At 37.5% G+C, this 19,423-nt stretch overlaps 1 protein-coding gene across 6 annotated transcripts in view; it reads left to right on the top strand.

Annotated features, from left to right (window-relative positions):
- Positions 1 to 19,423, top strand: part of PTPRK (protein tyrosine phosphatase receptor type K) — a 478,052-nt gene that overhangs the window by 356,611 nt on the left and 102,018 nt on the right. The gene's annotated exons all lie outside the window — the stretch shown is intronic.

Below are 19,423 nucleotides of genomic sequence, written 5' to 3'. Positions count from 1 at the left end.
CTCTGTGTACATATGTGCATTGCATCTGGGTGTAGTTAACAGGAACAACACCATAGATACATTCTGTGTCCATCTTTGTAAAACTGCTATACTTGGAATTGTTACCTGTGTAATTGTAAGCCAGGGGAAGGCAGATAGAACTGTGGAGGGAAGGAGATTAGTTAGGAGACTATTGTTGTGAGTCAGACTCCAGAGTAGTGAGGATTTGGGGCTTGATTTGCTGCAAGTGCAGGAAAGTGAGGGAAAACCTAACGTAGGCAGGTGACTGGGTTTTGAGCAAGTGGGTGAGTGACTGCAGAGGGAGAAACCTGTTCAGGAAGGGAGATAGGGAAGAACATGATGAGTTCAGTCACTGACATGCTTTGAATTGCCTGTAAGAAATGACACTGCATTTACCCCGTGCATTAGGGTGCTCTAATTCACCACTAAAGTGAAAGCCAAAGAGACAAGGTCTCTGAACTCTATGTGCTACCTTGTATTTGGGTACTACGTTTAAAGAGGCCTAATCAATTGTTCAGGGAGATTATGACGCCTCTTGCCCTCGAGGATGTTTTCCGTACACGGAAGCGTTCATCTGCCGTGTTTTGAAAGTGATCTTGCCAAGGACAGGGGATTGCCAGCCCAGCTAACCTGTCGAGAACTCTCCCAGAGCTTTCAAAATTGGGGTAAACTGATTCTTACATTGACTCTGTCTCATGCTTCTAGGGTAGCACAGTTTTCATAAACAAATCTTTTCCCTTTGCTCAGCCAATAAAAATGTATTGTAGCCCTGACTGGTTTGGCTCAGTGGATAGAGCGTCGGCCTGCAGACTGAAGGGTCCCAGGTTTGATTCCGGTCAAGGGCGTGTACCTTGGTTGCGGGCACCTCCCCAGTGGGGGTTGTGCAGGAGGCAGCTGATCGATGTTTCTCTCTCATCAATGTTTCTAGCTCTCTATCCCTCTCCCTTCCTCTCTGTAAAAAATCAATAAAATATATTTTAAAAAATGTATTGTAGTTTACTAAAGTATCTTCTCCATGTAATAAAATTAGATGCCAATTTCTCAGTAACTTAAAAAGCACTAATTTTTCAATACTTTGTTTTTTAAATGTGTTTTCATCCTAGAGAGTACAGTTGAACAAACTGTATCAATATATAATAATCGCGAACACAGTTATTTTTGCATGTTTTATCTCATTCTTTTCATTAAAATTTTCTTCAGTGTGAATAAGACTAAGTGGAGAAAGCAAGGACTTGGTGTCATTACATAAAATACAAATTAAAGTTTGAATATTAAGTTAAAGTCAATGTCTAAAAGGCATAAGCAAATCTATGACTACCTCTCATGTTTGGTTCACGATTTACTTCAAAAATGGATCATGAGAGTAATAATTTGAAGAATGAATTTATTGACGCTATAAAATCTTTACCAATGCCATGCCCGCCATCTTCTCACGTGAAATTGAGCATTCATTCAAGCATACGTCATTTATGGATACACCTACTATGTATTACGTATTGTGCTCGGTTCTGACAATATAAAAATGGAAAAGAATTGCCATAACCAGTTTGGCTCAGTGGATAGAGCATTGGTCTGCGGACTGAAGTTTCCCAGGTTCAATTCCGGTCAGGGGCATGTACCTTGGTTGCGGGCACATCCCCAGTAGGGAGTGTGCAGGAGGCAGCTGATCGATGTTTCTCTGTCATTGATGTTTCTAACTCTCTATCCCTCTCCCTTCCTCTCTGTAAAAAAGTAAATAAAATTATATATATATATATATATATATATTTTTAAATGGAAAAGAATTAAGAGATGTTCACATTCCAGTAGTAGAAATAAGCATATAAACTAAGATTTTAAAAGTATAAGTTTCATGATATTAGTATCAAAAATCATAATAGCCAGGCCCATATGGCTCAGTGGTTGAGCATCTACCTATAAACCAGGAGGTCATATTTTGAATCCCGATCAGGGAACATGCCTGGATTGCAAGCTTGATACCCAGAAGGGGGCATGCAGGAGGCAGCTGATCTATGATGTTTCTATCTCTCTATCCCTCTCCCTTCCTCTCTCTCTCTAAAAATCAATAAAAACATTTTTTTAAATATATTTTATTGATTTCTTACAGAGAGGAAAGGAGAGAGAAAGAGAGTTAGAAACATCGACGAGAGAGAAACATCGATCAGCTGCCTCCCGCACATCTCCCACTGGGGACGTGCCTGCAACCCAGGCACATGCCCTTGACCGGAATCGAACCCGGGACCCCTCAGTCCGCAGGCCGACGCTCTATCCACTGAGCCAAACCGGTTTTGGCAATAAAAACATATTTTTAAAAAATCATTATAAAGGCATGTTTTTGAGGTGAAGATGTGGGATCAGGGTAGGATTCCCGGAGAACATCTTAGCTAGGTGATATTAACGGATGGCTAGCAGGTCTTAGCCAGATGAAATGGTTAAATGAGCAGGCGGTTACAGAGAGGGAAATAAATATTTCAGAGGAAAGAGCAAAAACAACATTGTAGAAGAAAGGAACATGCATATGGATGTGGAGAAGTACAGATAGTTTGATGTTCCAGAAACACGAAGAGGGAGGCAGGTGAGCAGGCAGCGAAGGGTAGGCAGAGCCTGAGTCAATGAGGATTTTATATACTTTGTTAAGGAATTTGAACTTTACCCAACCGGTCAGTATTATTCACAACTCTGGTATCTACAGGTGACATAAGGGAATTTAATGCAACATGGAAAACGCAGTTATAGGTGCATTTTTAAGTAACAGGAAAACTATATTTAAAATTAAAAGTGATATTTGTTTCATATCAGAAAAGGTCATTAATTCAATTTTCATTGTTTTAGATCCAGTCTGCATTTGTACTAACTTAATCTCTAAAACATGGTTGGTGACTATCAGTTCTGAATGTTAGGATCTAATAAGGAACCAGAAATGATGAATAGATACATTATTGGAAAGTATACTTTTACCAAACTGTCAGAATCTAAGTTGACATGCATATTCTACTTAGAAGTTAAGGAGTTAAGAGTTTACCTTAGGACAAATTGATTTTCATAGCCTCTTTTATTGAATCAAGGACTAGAAGTAGTTGTATGTTTTGATACAGCATTGGATATGTTTTTAAATATATCTACACTAGAATAGAAATCTCTTTCTCTAAAAATATAGAAAACCATTATGTGTTGAATTAGTTTAAATTTGTAGTGAATATGTCATTTGTATTATTATTCAGGAATTTTAAGGAATTTCTCTGATCCTCAGAGTTAAATATGGCGATATATTTTAAACCCCGCATGACAGATTTTAGACAGCTTAATAAACTGAATATATTCCTGAAATTGAGTTATTTAGACATGCCACTTGAAATCACTGAAATGATCTTTAATAGCATGGTCAGTGTCAGGAAGAAATGTGTTTATCACATCTTTTATTTTGGATTTTGGAAATCCATGTGCGTTTCTTTCTACTCAGTAGTTAGCACACTTCAGTGTGGCCAGGTCATCTTATATTCATCGCCCCTTTCTTCACTTCATTCATGGGAAATACAAGGCGATTATGTTGACAGTTTCATTATTTCCTTCAATCCTGAAACAAGATAGGTAGCATTATCCTTAACTGTTTGCTGTTCTCAGTGAATAAGATAGCAACATTGACATTTGAGTTTTATTTAATTCTCTTTTCAAAGTGCCAGCTCTCTCCTCTGCATACATAGATGTGTCCCACCATTGTTGAATCCACAGTCTTGTTCCCACATCTTTACATAGTCCTGGTTTTCAGGAATTACTGGTTCCAGCATTTACGGAGCATTATTCCCTCAAGTTTTTTCCACACATCTATCAAGAGCATGTCTGTGCACATCCATGACTTGTTCAGCTGTTAAATGGAATTACTTCCAAGAGGCAGGCATTGTTCTTCTCCTTCGCATAGCTCCTCCAGGTTGACATCATGCAATGTCTAACAGTGTTCATTGTTGTAGACGTTTTACCAATAGCTTTTACTGCTTTTTGAGAGTATAATGTTTATTATTAATTTTCTCAGTGGCATGACAAGCCTCTCAGGAAGAGTGTAAATTTACTTGACTTTGCCTCCAGGAGAATCAATTTGAAGCTGGCATTTGGTCGCTTCTCATCTTTGGGGACTAAAATTTGTCCGTTTCATTATAGAAAACATTTTGCTCTCATTCTGTGAAAACTTGTTTGGTTTTCAATAGAGGTTACTGAGCTTGTTTTGAAAATGATGAGAATGTGTCAATAGACCTAAGCTACTATTTGACAATATTTTATTACAGATAGTACAATGAGATCTAGAGATGAATGGATCACCAATTCAAGAAAATCCAAGTTTCAAGTACTCAAGTATTGTTTCATTTTAAAAAAAATTTTTATTTTGGTCCTAGCACAAAGAGATTCACATTATATTTTGGCACTTAAATCTTCTTCGCTCTTTATGTTAAGGACCTGGATTTGTTTGTCACTGTTTTTAGGCTTTGACAAACCTATTCTGAATCATGGATATGTTTTTAATTGTTGCCATAGAGGAGGGGTGGGGAACCTTTTTTCTGCCTAGGGCCATTTGGATATTTGTAACGTCATTCACAGGCCATACACAATTATCAAGTTAAGTATTAGCCTGCTATATGTGGTCAAACATTTAATTAACATTAATTAAATGCCTAATGCCTTGGCAGGGCCCGACCAAATGAGTTCCTGGGCCTTATATGGCCCATAGGCCGGTCATTCCCCACCCCTGGGCTAGTGCTTCTGCTCACTCAAGGGACTCACATTTAGAAATGTGAGATGGTTGTCTTCAAATAAAACAGATTGAATATGTTTAGTTACTGAAAATTACTGGAGTTATTCTTTCATTCAATAGGTTAATTTTAAGAATCTACTATGTGACATTATGCTTGGCTCCATAATGGATGCAACGAAAATATGGCATAATTCTTGTCTTTACAAATGCACCATCTCCTTAGACAAGAGAAGACATTCTAAGAGTCTAACAAATATTCAGATTAGAGAATATATGAGCTTGAATAGTTGTTTTAGTTAGCATTTAAATATACAGTGTTTAAGAGGTCAGGGAAGTATGATTGAGGTTTTATTGCGGGGGGGGGAGGGGTGGGTTCGGGAAGGATTCACTAAATGGTTACAATAATCAAACTGAATGTTGTAAGGAAAATGTCTCAAAATGTCTTTAAACTATATATTTCTAATGTACTTCAATCCTTGATAAAACAGGAAAATGAATTATACTTTACTTTAGAAAATGCTTACAAAAATGCAGTCCCAAAGCATATAAATCAAGAAACCGAAAAGGAAATACAGTGGAACTGTCATACTTCATTTTAATGATTTTTTTAAGGTCCTCCACTTATGCTATAATTCTTTTTAAAAAAACAAAAACAAAAGTTCTACATGGCAATTAAATACATAAGTAACCTTAATTGTTGAAATATAGTTATTTGAGTTTTTCAATTTGATTTGCTTATGAGGATTTATTAGTAGATATTTGGATATACTGTCCTATATTCAAGACAAATCATTATAATTTTAAATAAATCCAAAAATGAACTACTTGGATATTTAATCTGAATTATGAAGCATTCATAGTAAAATATCTCTTGCTAGGTGCTCAGGTCATCAGACTTGCCAAATCTTTTTTTACATTTGCAAAAGACATATGAAAATATTCCAAGAATGTATAGAGTACTGTATATTAAAGTATTATAAATAGTTAGTTTGGTCATGACCTTTGATTTTTAGAAGTGCCCTTGAGCAATCATTCATATTAGAACATAGATAAACGACAAAACCTTTCAAACAACTCTCCCTATAGTTTTATATTCAAAACAAGAATTCTTGAAAATTTCACTGCCTGTGATTAATGACATATTGAAAAGTTTACTTGTAGAGAAAAAGAGTTTGCATTCATGTATGAAAATGAGTGGGTAGACTCAAGGGATTCACTTCAGCAGAAAAGCTTTATGCTCAGCAGCATATTCTATTCTTTTGGTAAATTTTTCTATCTTTCATTAGATTTTTAGTCTTGTTTTTATTTGAAGTTAGGCATTTTCCCTAATAACTTATAAAAATAATCTTCATGGACCAGAAAATGAGCAGAGTAATCCAGAAATCATGCATTTTCCCCCCAAAATTATTTAACTTGACATTTTAAAACTTATTTAAAAATGCTTTTAATTTCTATATGGGGTGAAGAAAATAAGTAAGTAGTTACACACGGAATGGAGGATTTTTTGTTCTGTTTTGTTTTTCAGGGGGATATCTCCCCATACGTTTCCAGGATGTTGTTCTTATAAGTGATAAGAGGACTAATATATACTATAATTGGAATAAAGTTAACAGACACATTTTAGTCATTAGATAAAGCAGGTATTTTTTTCAATCACTTTTCATATAATATCTTATTTTATCCTATTACAATTCTTTGAGGTAGATGTAACTTCTCCCCCAACCCCCACCCCAATTTCATGGATTTAGGAATGACACATATGGATGTTAGTATCTTGCACTTAAGGAACCAGAAGTCCCATTCCAAAGCCCATTAACCTACTTCAGGTACATATAGCTTTTCACCAATGGAGGTTTTTGCCCTTCTATTAGGGCTACATTCAGTAACTTAAGATGTATATCGCATGTAGATACACATAGAGGCTAGGGAATATTCTTGTGAAACGTGTTCTAGGCCACAATAAATAAAAACAGTGACCAAGGCACTTGACCTCAGGAATCGGAGAGTATGATTGACACTAAACTCTTGGTAAACAGTACTGATGCAGGCTCTAATTAAAGAACTAATTCTTTAGCTCCCATGTGAATGAAAAAGATGTTTACTGTGTGTTTAATGACACCATCTGTTCTACAGTGAAACCTATACCAAAATCAGTTGTTCTAAATTCAACAATTTATACAGAATATCTAATTTTTAAGCTGGAATTTCAAAATAATCTAAAATACCCAATGTATATTCTTCTTATACTTTGAAAATAGCAACCATTGCAAGGAATTTTTTTTCCTATCTTAATTAGGGTTAGTTTTATATTTTATAGTCAAAGCCCTTTAATATCATAACTCAAGGGTAAAATTGATTAAAGTTAATATATTCATCACATTTTTACTCCATGCTTAGCACTGAGTAAGAAGTAAGTGAACTAGGAAATATGTTTTATGCCTTGGAGAAACTTGCTTCCTAGTTTTACAATACGAAAAATACTTGAAAGATCAAAAAACAAAACAAAAAAAGACAGTTTAAACTGAATGTCATTAATCTAGCCCAATATCCACAATGAATAAATTTTTAAAAAATATTCTTCAAATTTCTAACATTAAATACTTCCTTCTATCAAAGATTTTCCACATCAGTTTTTCAAAGTTCTACAATAACCTTTTCCCTTCCTCTTTGTTAATTTCTAGCAATAATTTGAGTGTTTTATTGTACTCATGGAAATTTTTACTTTGCTTCTTAAGCATTAAACATGTTATATGTTAAGGCTATTTTAGACAGTAGATATGGTCAGTAGTTTAGATTTTATTTTATAACTAAATTCAGACAATTTTAATGGTGGCTTTTCTATTAAAAATAACCTTCAGTCAACAAAGTTGTAGCTCATTCATTATGTGCCAGGAACTGCCAGACTGCAGAAGGTACAAAGGTTTATTAATTCATATACTCATTCATTTATTCATTTGTCAAATGAATATTTATTGAACTATTTATTGAACAGTGATTATTTACCAAGCATTTTATTATATATAAAAGCCTAAGTGACCAAATATATAAACTGGTCGACCGGTCGCTATGACGTGCACTGACCACTAGGGAGGCAGACAATCAATGCAGGAGCTGCCCCCTGGTGGTCAGTGAGCTCCTACAGCCAACCTCCCACAGTCCCTTCCACCGGCCAGCCAACCTCCCACTGTCCCTCCCACCAGCCAGCCAGCCCTGATCGGGCCGGCCAGGCCGAGTGACCCCACCTGTGCATGAATTCATGCACTGGGCCTCTAGTTTTATTATAGGACAGGAAATAAAAAGAGAAGTAAAATTTATCTTTGGTTCTAGTTTAAGTGGTTTTGAGCATATTTGATTAGACTAGGAAATCTTCAACAATGGTTGAATGAACAAGTTATGTAAGTAGAACTGTATTTTATAAAGTCTAGGTGAAGAAAGCACCGGAAAGTACTGTTAGTAGCAGAACTTCCAGTAGTTCAGGTGGGAAAAAATTAGGTCCTGAATTACAGAGAGGAACAGAGAAATACTATAGATCTTATTACATGACTAGAGGCCTGGTGGACAAAAATTTGTGCACTTTGGGGGAAGGTCCCTCAGCCTGGCCTGTGCCCTCTCACAGTCTGAGACCCCTCAGGGGATGTCCACCTGCTGGTTTAGGCCCACCCCCTCCCCAGGGGAACAGTCCTAAGCTGGCATTCAGACATCCCTCTGGCAGCCTGGGAGCCCTCGGGGAATGTCCACTTGCCAGAGGGGAGTAGGCCTACACTGCAGTCGGACATCCTTAGCGCTGCTGAGGAGGCAGGAGAGGCTCCCGTTACCACCGCTGTGCTGGCAGCCATCAGCCTGGCTTGTAGCTGAGCAGAGATCCCCCTGTGGGAGCACACTGACCACCAGGGGGCAGCTCCTGCATTGAGCATCTGCCCCCTGGTGGTCAGTGTGTGTCATAGTGACCAGTCATTCCCAGTCGTTCTGCTGTTGGGGTCAATTTGCATATTACCTTTTTATTATATAGTGCTGGGGTCCAGCCCCAGCGGTCCAGGGGTTCCCAAATGTGTGGACGGAGTCGGCGAAAAATGTTTTACATGGAGACAGTGTTCAGAACTCTATAGTTCTCTTTAGTCTCCGTGGATCTTCCTGTGCCTGGCTGAGGCCACAGAGAAAGATCCTGAGGCAAGCTGAGCCTTTCTTTTATAGTGAGAGGTAAACAAGGTAGTGGTTTCCATAGTTACACAGTTCTTGTGAGTTTCACTTGTTTTGGCCACTTCCTGCACTTCCTCAGCCCATTAGCTTCCCAGATAAGATCTAGGGAGTGTTATAAGGTCAAGCCTAATTATGCTAAGAGGACTGTGCCCTCTAAGCTGGGACTTGTTTGTGACTTTTCCCACAGGTCAGTCTGAGGCTTTACCCTATATCAGCTCTCCACAATATAGGATACAGGCCTGGTGCACGGGTGGGTGCCTGCTGGTTTGCCCTGAAGGGTGTCCCGGATCAGGGTGGGGGTCCCGCTAGGGTGCCTGGCCAGCCTGGGTGAGGGGCTGAGGACCATTTTCAGGCTGGCCACACCCCCTTCAGGGTGGGGGGCTCCTACTGGGGTGCCTGGCCAGCCTGGGTGAGGGGCTAAGGGCTGTTTGCAGGCTGGTCAAGCCTCCCGGAGACCCAAACTCACAAGAACTGTGTCCTTTTTTCTTTTTTAGCAGGTATCTGGGATTTATTTATCTTATATAATTGAAACTTTGTATCCTTGAGCGGAGCTCAGGGCCGGCCAGGGCAGGTGGGAAGCTTGCCTTCCTCTATCACCAGGGGCAACCCAAGCCTACTGCTCGCTCCAGCTCTGTGGCGGCTGCCATCTTTGTGATGGAGTGAGGGAGTGATAGAGTGATGGTTAATTTGCATATTACTCTTTTATTAGATAGGATGGGGCTATGTGATGTTCAGAGGAGCCAGTGTAACATACTGTCAAGGTTTTAGTCTGGGGACTAAAGACTTGAATAGAAGCAGGAAACTTAGAATGAGGTGCTCATGAAAGGAAGATGATAATCTGTTTGGAACATACTGCATTTAAGCATCCAGGTGGAATTATACAGGCAACTTGAAATTCAGAACCAGAATATAAGAGAGGGGTTGGAACTGGTCATACAGATCTGGATATAGGAAGAATGTGATTACTAAAGTAGCTTATGTGCAGAACAAACATAAAGTAACTAGAAGCCTGGTGCACGAAATTCAGGCACGGGTGGGGTTCCTAGGCCTGGCTGGTGATCAGGTCCGATCAGGCCAGGCTGATTGGTGCCGGGCTGATCAGAGCCTGCTGGCCAAGAGAAGGAATGGAGGGGGTGGGGGCAGGGGAACCGCGGGAGGTTGGCTGCCGGACCCATGAGAAAGCTTGCCCTCAGTCCCCCTGGGAAAGGGGCTGCATCCACTGCCACCCATCCCCGGTTCCCTGTCCCAACCCAGGCCCAAAGGCACAGCAGGGTCGGGAGAGGAGGCGATGGTCACCAGGCCAGACGCAGAAGGAGCGGACACTGCCTGCCATTGGTCCCCCGCCTTCTTCCCTTGCCGCCACATCACCACCCAGGCCTGTCGGCTGAGGGGAGAGACCACAGGAGGTTGGTCACTGGCCCCAAGGAGGGGGCTGACCCTCAGCCCCCCTGGGAAAAGGGCTGCATCCACCACCACTCACCCCCAGTTCCCCTTCACAGCCCAGGGCCTGGCCCCAATCAGGCGATTGGGGCCTGCTGGCTCGGGGGTGGGACCATGGGAGGTTGGCTGGCCAGGGGGCGTTGACTGTGGGAGCGCACTGACCACCAGGGTCAGCTCCTGCATTGAGCATCTGCCCCCTGGTGGTCAGTGGGCATCATAGCAACTGGTTGTTCTGGTTGCTCAGGCATTTATATATACAGATCCCTTAGTGATTTTATACTTTTACATGCCTTCTCCTTCATTTACTCTTCTTCTATGAATATGTAGAAATTAGGAACTTTTACACAACACCATAAAATGTAGCCTTACTAGTATTTACTTGTGAAAAGAAAGAAAACCTGTCTTTTAGGTCATTATTCCTATGTGTTATCATGTTATGCTTTTCAGTGAAATCCCTTGAAAATATTAGTAGATTTTAATAGAACTATCTTAATCAAATATCTTTCATAAGGCACTTAATGATATATATGTTACATTTTTATTTATGTAATAATTTAAAGGGATTTCATTTTCCTCGAAGGCCAATATAAAATGCACTAGAGTCCTAGCCTGGTTGGCTCAGTGGATAGAGCGTCGGCCTGTGGCCCAAAGGGTCCCGGGTTTGATTCCTATCAAGGGCACGTACCTTGGTTGCAGACTCCTCCCCGGCCCTGCTCCTGACCAGGTCTTGTGCAGGAGGCAACCAATTGATGTGTTTCTATCACATCAGTGTTTCTCTCTGTCTTGCCCTCTCTCTTCCACTCTCTTTAAAAGTCAGTGGGAAAATATCCTCCGGTGAGGATTAACAACAACAACAACAACAAAACCCCACAAAAAACAAACATTCAAAAAAATGCACTAGAACATTGTCTAACACTTTGGACTGGCTCAAGGCAGTCCATGCTAAACCTAATTGTTGAATACCTTTTTACAGCTAATGAAATGAACTCTTCAGAGTCTGTGTCAAGATGAATCGCTTTTCATTTATTTCTGCCTTATGTGTTTGTATATATGCAGATCTTGGACATACTCAATTAGGAAAATGAAATACATTTCGCAAAAGAACAAAGTTGAAATAATATTCAGAAAGCTGTAATAGAACACACACACACAAAAAAAGAAAATTAAGATTCTAAGCTTGAAATATATTAGCCCTGTTACGTTGGTTGACATGTTTATTAATTTTACTCTGGACATCCTCAGACCTTAAAAGAGTGGACATAAAATATACAGCAGTGCTTGAAAACTTTTTAAGGCGGAAACACTCATAAATAGATTTAATTATGAATTTCTTAGTCACTAACTTTAAAATGATCATATTTTTCTAGTAATTAAAAAAAGGCCTCATTCCTTTATCTTAAAAGAGATCATGAATCTTCAGTTTAATATAGGCTCAAATTTTCCTGGAAGAAGTCAAGGAGTTCATTATTCTTATCTCTGTCAATTTCCTAACTTACAAACGAGATGAAGCAATTAATCCTTTCAAGTCTCCCGTATTAATTATAGTCTTAGACAGGTTTCCTTGTGGTTTTGTAATTCTTTTTGTCACATTTTCACTGTGTTTACTATCTCAGCTGGATGCCTGTTGACATGCTGATTCATGTTTCAGTGTGTTAGATAGGTTTTATTCATCTAAAGGAATGAGTATAAAGAGGTCACACCTTGTAATCACAATGGCATTTCTAGTGTGTATAGGCCATATATCTCCTTTTAATTTAATCTCTGAAAAATGTACAGGGATTTCTGTAGCTAAGCTGTACAAATCGATAAAATTTATAATCAAGGCTGTCTAATCTCTAAACCTAATATAAAACTTCACAACTATTGATTACATGTGAAGGATCTGCAAGCTGTTAATCATGCATGAAAACATAGAGTAAAACTGGTGGCTTTGGAAAAGGAAATGGACTAAAAATCATCAACCTGGCCGTCCTATCTCCATTCCCCTGAAGCAAGCATGTTATCAGACACTTGCATTTTCTGAAATCAAATATGTGTCAAAGTATGTCAATAACCATTATCACCTTTGAAGCTTATATGTTATTGCTTTTTTCTATTATTATTTAGAAATTTTTCTTTTTTCTTAACAAATGTGATCAAAGCAAATTATTCTACTCAAGTTTCCAGAAGGAAGGAATGAAAGAAGGACCCAAGTTGAGGTTTTAAAATCATAACCTTTGTAAAGAGCAAAATAAGCCATACAGACTTGGGATGTCATTATAATGTAATTGTGGTATTTTTGTTGGGGGGAGAGGGTAGAAATTCATGTCATAAAATAGCCTCACTGAACATTTTAGTAACTAAATATACTTTACAATAATTTCCCTAGGTTGAACTGACTGATTCATTTAAGGACAGCTGTGAGATTTTTACAAGGGAGTATGCAGTTGAGAAGAAGTTACTAAGCAGTGTTATAGGGATTTGGATAATATACAGAGGTTGGCAATTTACAGGTGCATTGTGACATTTTTTACTTTAAAAAACTATTGTGATGATCATAACCTGCATGTCTTTTTTCATATGAACAACTGTGAGCCTATTTTTGACTATCCCTGTAAATGTATATGCATCTTTTTTATCAGACCGATCACTTCAAAAGTAAAGAAATTCAGACTATATTGCAGATTCACTATTATATGTGCCTACAAAGTCATATTAATATAAATAATTAAATTATGTTTTAACTATTTTACAGTGATGGAGTAGGTACTGAAAAACTGCTATTTCAAGTATAGCTTTGTATAAAGTACTCACATGTCTTATCACTCAGAGTTATTAGTTCAACATTCAACAGTTAGTATCATGCAAGTATACTGAAGAACTGAACCCGCACTCAGAGAGCATATAGGAAATAAGACAAAACCAAAATCATTTATTAAAGCATATATTATTATACTATCACAGTATCAGCATATGTCAAACAAATTCTACTAAACTAGTGGCCGGTGCACAGATTCCTGCACATTGAAAGGAAATTAATTAGAAGAAATATTTTAATATTGTTATTCACCCTTTCTATATAATAGACGTGTCAGAGATTAAAGAAAAATTAGTAAAATGTATATGAAAATAATATACAAATTGATTAATAAATAAACAATAACGTGATATAACAACAACAAAGAAATGATAAAAACAACAAAAACATGATATAAAAACAACATTGATAAAAACAATGACTGATAAGTTGATTAAACTTATTCTAATATCTCCCTGTATACCACATTAAGAGTAAAAACATTTTCAGAGTGCTTGACTAATTTCCCTTATGATGAAGTATTTACAACTTTAATATCACACACTCTTTGAACTCGAGAGAAAGCAACATATAACTGACCCTGTCTGAAAACAGGTTCAGGTAGGAATATTCCTAGTCTGTCTAGAGGTTGTCCTTGTGATTTATTAATAGTCATCACGGGAAACTGTCTTAGAATTAATTTAAATGGGAGGCTAGTGTCAGATGGGGACAAATCAATTCTTGGAATCAGAACAAACTCTCCTTCCGCAGATCCTGTTAATGCTTCTGCTTCGATTATGGTAGGTCGCAATCTTTTGATAATACATCTAGTACCATTACAAAGACCCCATTTACTGTTAAGGTTTCTCAGTAGCATGATGATTGCACCTACTTTCAATTTTAATTTATGACATGGCATTCCCAAAGGAGTAATACTGTTAAGAAATCCGCCGAAAACGGTTTGGCTCAGTGGATAGAGCATCAGTCTGCGGACTGAGGGGTCCCAGGTTCGATTCCAGTCAAGGGCATGTACCTGGGTTGCGGGCACATCCCCAGTGGGAGATGTGCAGGAGGTGGCTGATCGATGTTTCTCTCCCATCGATGTTTCTGGCTCTCTATCTCTCTCCCTTCCTCTCTGTAAAAAAATCAATAAAATATATTTAAAAAAAAGAAAGAAAGAAATCCGATGGGAAAATTTTCCTTCTTGGCATCATCCACTGAATTAATGGAATCATCACTCAAATGGTATGTTGTGCCGGTTGCTGGTCTAAAGATACATTCTGTTAATGACACCAGCTTCTTTTGGCTTCTGAGGTAGTTGTGCCAATAGTCGGTCTTCAGACATATTCTGTCGACGACGATGCTTTCTTTCAGCTTCAGAATGTCAACAAAAACAATCAAATTCATGATTGACAATGACAGATTGAAACACACGCATGTGATTGGCACCAGCGAGAGCTTTATATGTATCACACATGCGCGAGTCAACGTTTATTTTTTAATTGCCAGTGCCCTCATATGTACCAGACGGTCAGCCGGTCGGATGGTTCGATGGGTGTACGGTCAGTCACTTAGCCTTTTATAGATAAGCATGTAGTGGCTCATCACAACCTAATAATAGAGAAATAAAATGTGTAAAATATTGTTCTGTGGAAAGATCAGTTATATAATCTTCACACAAATAGTAAGGTAATTTAGAGATGAAGAGGTTGAGAATAGAGACTATCAAAATGCTAAGCAATAATTAGCCACAAATTCAATGGTGCCATAAAACAAGCATGTATATATTACATTCTGGAATGGTTGGATAAGACCATCTGATCTTGGCTGGCTCACAGATCTGCTCATAGACTCTATTGGCTGATTTAGAATGGCCTTTGCTGTTACAACTGGAACAACTCACTTGCCCCACATGTATGTCATACTCTAGAATGGATGGTGGCGGTGTAAGAGCAAGTAGGAGTACACAGGACTTTGAGATACATTACACCCTGAGAACTAGCACACCATCACTTTTGCCCCATTCCGTTGACCAAAGTGAGTCACAAGGCAAGGCCAAAATCAGTGAATGAGGAAATAGATCCCACTTCCTTGGTGTGAGGAATTGTAGTCACATGACAAACAGTGTGAATAGAAGGAGAGGTGAAAAATTAGAGCCGTCATTGTAACTACGACACAGAATTGGGTTCTTTAGATGTCTTTCATTAGCTCTTGAGGTTAAAACATTAAAATTATTTGCTTTATCATTCAGAAAATAAACATTTCCAGAATTATACTATGGGTCAGTGACTTTGCTTGGTATATAAATTATTTACCTCATTTTTAGGACAACCAAAGAATTAGGTAACTTATCTTATTTTGGGGGATAAAGAAAACATTGAAAATCCCCTCTCAAGGTTTTTATTGCTATACACAGTCCTCCAAGGTCACTTTTTTATATATGAAGTGCTACTTTCTATACTACATTTTTTAGCATTATGTACAAATCTCTCTACCTTTTTGCATCTGATTAGTGCTGTTTAATATTTTAATAAAAATGTTTACTTCGAGAGGAAAAGTAGATTATTCTTATTTATTTTCATAAATAAAAAAGTGTCCTTTTTTCTATATTAGGTTTTATACAAATATTAGCAATTATTTATAGAGCTTATTTTACTTTTTGTGTTTTCTTTAAATCATAAAACATAAGTGAGATATGCAATATCAAAGATGAGTCAAAGTGGGTTCATTGATGATAATTACATGTTTCTTATATTAATTAAGTAAAAAACATTAAAGGTTCCTCAAATTTTTAACCCCTATATTTTGAGAATTAGGTTTTATGATAAGACATTCAATTTAAATTTTGGAAAAAGAATCCTCTTCATCTTGTTTTCATGTCACTTTGGTATTATTGTGTTTTAAAAATCAATTCATTTTCTTGGCATTATTGTAGAGAGGATGGTAATGTTAAGTTTATTAGAATTATCTGATGAACTTCAGTAAGACTCTTGAGAGCAGTGAAGATGACATGTTTTGATTGAATTTGATAATGTGCTTAGTATTGTTCTGGTGGTGCTGGATAAATATTACTGTGGCTGCAGGAGAGCTGAGTGAGCCATGCACACCCTGTCATTTTATAGCCCCTACGTCCAAGCATGTCATTTCAACAACACAGCCATAAAGCCCAAAGAGCTGACAGTTGGCTTGCGATTATTCCTGGACCTCAGGCTCCCTCATGTTAAGTATTAATCAGCTCATCTCACCAACTTATCATTAACTCAATTTGACCCATGGGAGCAGAGATGAAATCTTTTTGGCAAGACTAATAATTTTATGAGATTGAAAAGAGGTACAGTGTAAAATGTTGATTAGTCTCAATTCTCACCATAGAAAAAAATGATAAAAAACACAAAGCATCAATGGGGAAAAGTAAAAGAATATTTTCCAAAGACCTTAAGATTTTTTTTCATCCCTCAAGGGATGCCAATGCTTTCCTTCTTACTTTTTTAAAAATTTACCTTTGTTCAAAAATATTATCTCAATTATATTTTGTTTCACATCAACAAATATTTTTTCCTGCAGTCAGGAATAGAAGGAAAATAGAATCCACTTCCCTTGTATTTGTTTTGATAAATGGGATGGAAATTGTGCTCTGCAGTCAGCTTCTAGGATTTCTGATGAGAAAGCAGCCGGGAGCAGGAAGCTCCTGTCATGCTTCAGTGTTCTTAGTTTGTGTACATCCTTGACAAGATCTTTCTCTTTTTTCTTGGATGAGCTTTGGGACATCTTCTGTTTTTCTCTGACTGACAGCAGGAAAATAACTTTTATCATTAAAAACTGATTCTAGGGAAATATGATCCCTGCCCTCCATTCTCCTGTAGCTGCTAAAGCTTTTGTTTTCACAGTTCTTTCAGACTAACTAGAAATTATCATTACAAAAGGACATGGATATTGACCTGTCATGTCACGTGTTGTTTAGCAAGTACCAAAAACTTGAATGGTTTTTTATCTGCTATCTTATTAAACCACTTATTAAATCATCTTTTTGTTGAGAGGTAACTCAGAGTCAATAGGTTTTGTCAGTTCATGTTGCCTTTATTTTTCTTAACCTTCAGAGTTATTGAGTCTTTATTTTATCCTCTTGAATTGAGTTAAATATTTAACATAAATTATTACAGGCATGGCCCCATGGCTCCATCTATTTAAAATTTAAGTATAGGTAATTATATGTTCCTTTTTTATTTGCCTGCTAATTATATAATACTGATCATAGATTTGATATATAAATTTTTTTGCCATTTTTTAAAATTTCACCTTGATTTCATGTAGCCTTTTTCACCGTAGCAACTAGGAAATAGGTGAAAAATAAAAGAAAAATGGAATGGGAAAAGTTTAGTAAGCCTGGCTGTTCAACATTTGGCAGGGAAGCTGAAATTGGCTAATACTCACATTTCTCATTGCATATGCTTTTAAAAAAATAGATGTTTTCTAGGATTTATCAGAATTGAATGAATGAATAAGAATTTTGGTGCAGATCTGTCCACAGGGCACTTAACAAGAGGAGTTAAGATTCATCATTTAAAGGGTAGAATGGAAAAGAAGGAGATTTTGCTTATATTTCCAGTTTTCTAAAACTGGGCTTTTTTTATTTATATGTATACATAAATAAAATCAATATTTTATTGATTTCGTAGAAGAGGGGAGAGGGAGAAGGAGATAGAAACTTCAATGATGCGCCCAGCTGCCATGGCTCAGTGGTTAAGCAACAACCTATAAACCAGGTCACGGTTCAATTCAGTGGTCAGGGCACATGCCCAGGTTGTGAACTCAATCCACAATGTGGAGCATGTAGGAGGCAGCCGATCAATGATTCTCTCTCACCATTGATGTTTCTATCTCTCCCTTCCTTTCTGAAATCAATAAAAATCTATTTAAAAAACATCAAAATGTGTCTATAGATGTTGCCTTATCCATTGAGACTTAAATCAAATGTCTCCTTTATTTGACAGGTGGAGGTTATTTCTCCTTCTTGAATTGCTTAAATTCTCATAGAATATATGTAAGCAGAAGGATATTGCTTGGAACTCATTATGTTCTACATAAGATAGGCAAACATGATCACTTGGAAAAAGAATATTAATGAAGGGGGAAAATATCAAAATCAAAATGAGGAGTGTATGCAAACAAGTACATTAATACTAGTTTAAAAAAAAACCAAATAGAGGAGTAAATATTTATTGGTGTTTTCTCTCATTGTTGTATGGGAGAGCTTTATTCGTATACTCCAGGTATTTTTCAGGGGAAAATCTCACTTTCTCATTCTAGATACTTTTAGAACAAAGTATGGTCTTATGTAAACATCGCCACTAAATTGTATTGTTGCCCAGCAGGCAGCAAAATCACAATTTACCTGGGAATCTTAGCATGAACTTAGCTGTAATTGCCCGGTCAGCTGGTAGGTGGCGCTGCAGATCATTTTCAGTCTAACTGTGCTGGGCCAAGAGTCTCTTGTGCCTGGTAAGATAAATGCTATCACAGAGCTAGACATATAAAGACACTGTTAAAGTGATTAAAGAGTCACATCTTTATCCGAGCCTACTTCGGTGCTTAAGGTAAAACATGCAACGAAAATGATAAAATAGGGAGACTTGATACTGTCAGATGACTGACAGATAGCATTTAAAACCTAAGCATTTAGATTCTACCAGTGGTTAATTTGCATGTGTAAATGTATGTATTTTGTAGATTTGAAGTCTTTAATTAAATAGCCACCACAGTGTATTTCAAATCATACATTAAATACATTGAACTGGAATTTCAATTTGGACTTGCCATCTGTGTACCATGCTGATAATTTTCACATAACTGAGATTTTAATCTCAATAATCAAAATTTATAAAAACACCAAGTAAGGCTCTTTTTTTGTACTTATTTGTCATCTATTTCCCCTACTGATTTTCAGTTAGCTAGAGTAGTGACTATCTATAATGAGTTAAGGGGGGCCCCAATGGCCTTGACCTTGGCCTTGACTTTAATATTCTTTTCAAATCCGTGCATTAAAGTGTGCTGTGTATTAGTTTGTTTACTGTGTAAACTTTGCCATGGCCATGATTTTCATAGAGTAATTGTTTTGATTAAGTTAGACGATTAAAGTTAGTCTTGCATGAGGAAAGAATACACTTGGGAAGCAGTGATGGATGGACTCCAGTCTTCGGAGTGTTTAGTTCCGCCAGCATTTTCCAACTGAATGAATATTCACCTCCCAGTTTGGTCTGGGTGACAGTGAA

The sequence above is a fragment of the Myotis daubentonii genome, chromosome 6 (assembly GCF_963259705.1).
Source record: "Myotis daubentonii chromosome 6, mMyoDau2.1, whole genome shotgun sequence".
Lineage (NCBI taxonomy): Eukaryota > Metazoa > Chordata > Mammalia > Chiroptera > Vespertilionidae > Myotis > Myotis daubentonii.
The sequence above is the reverse complement of the archived record's forward strand: the minus strand, read 5'-3'. Positions and strand labels throughout refer to the sequence as shown.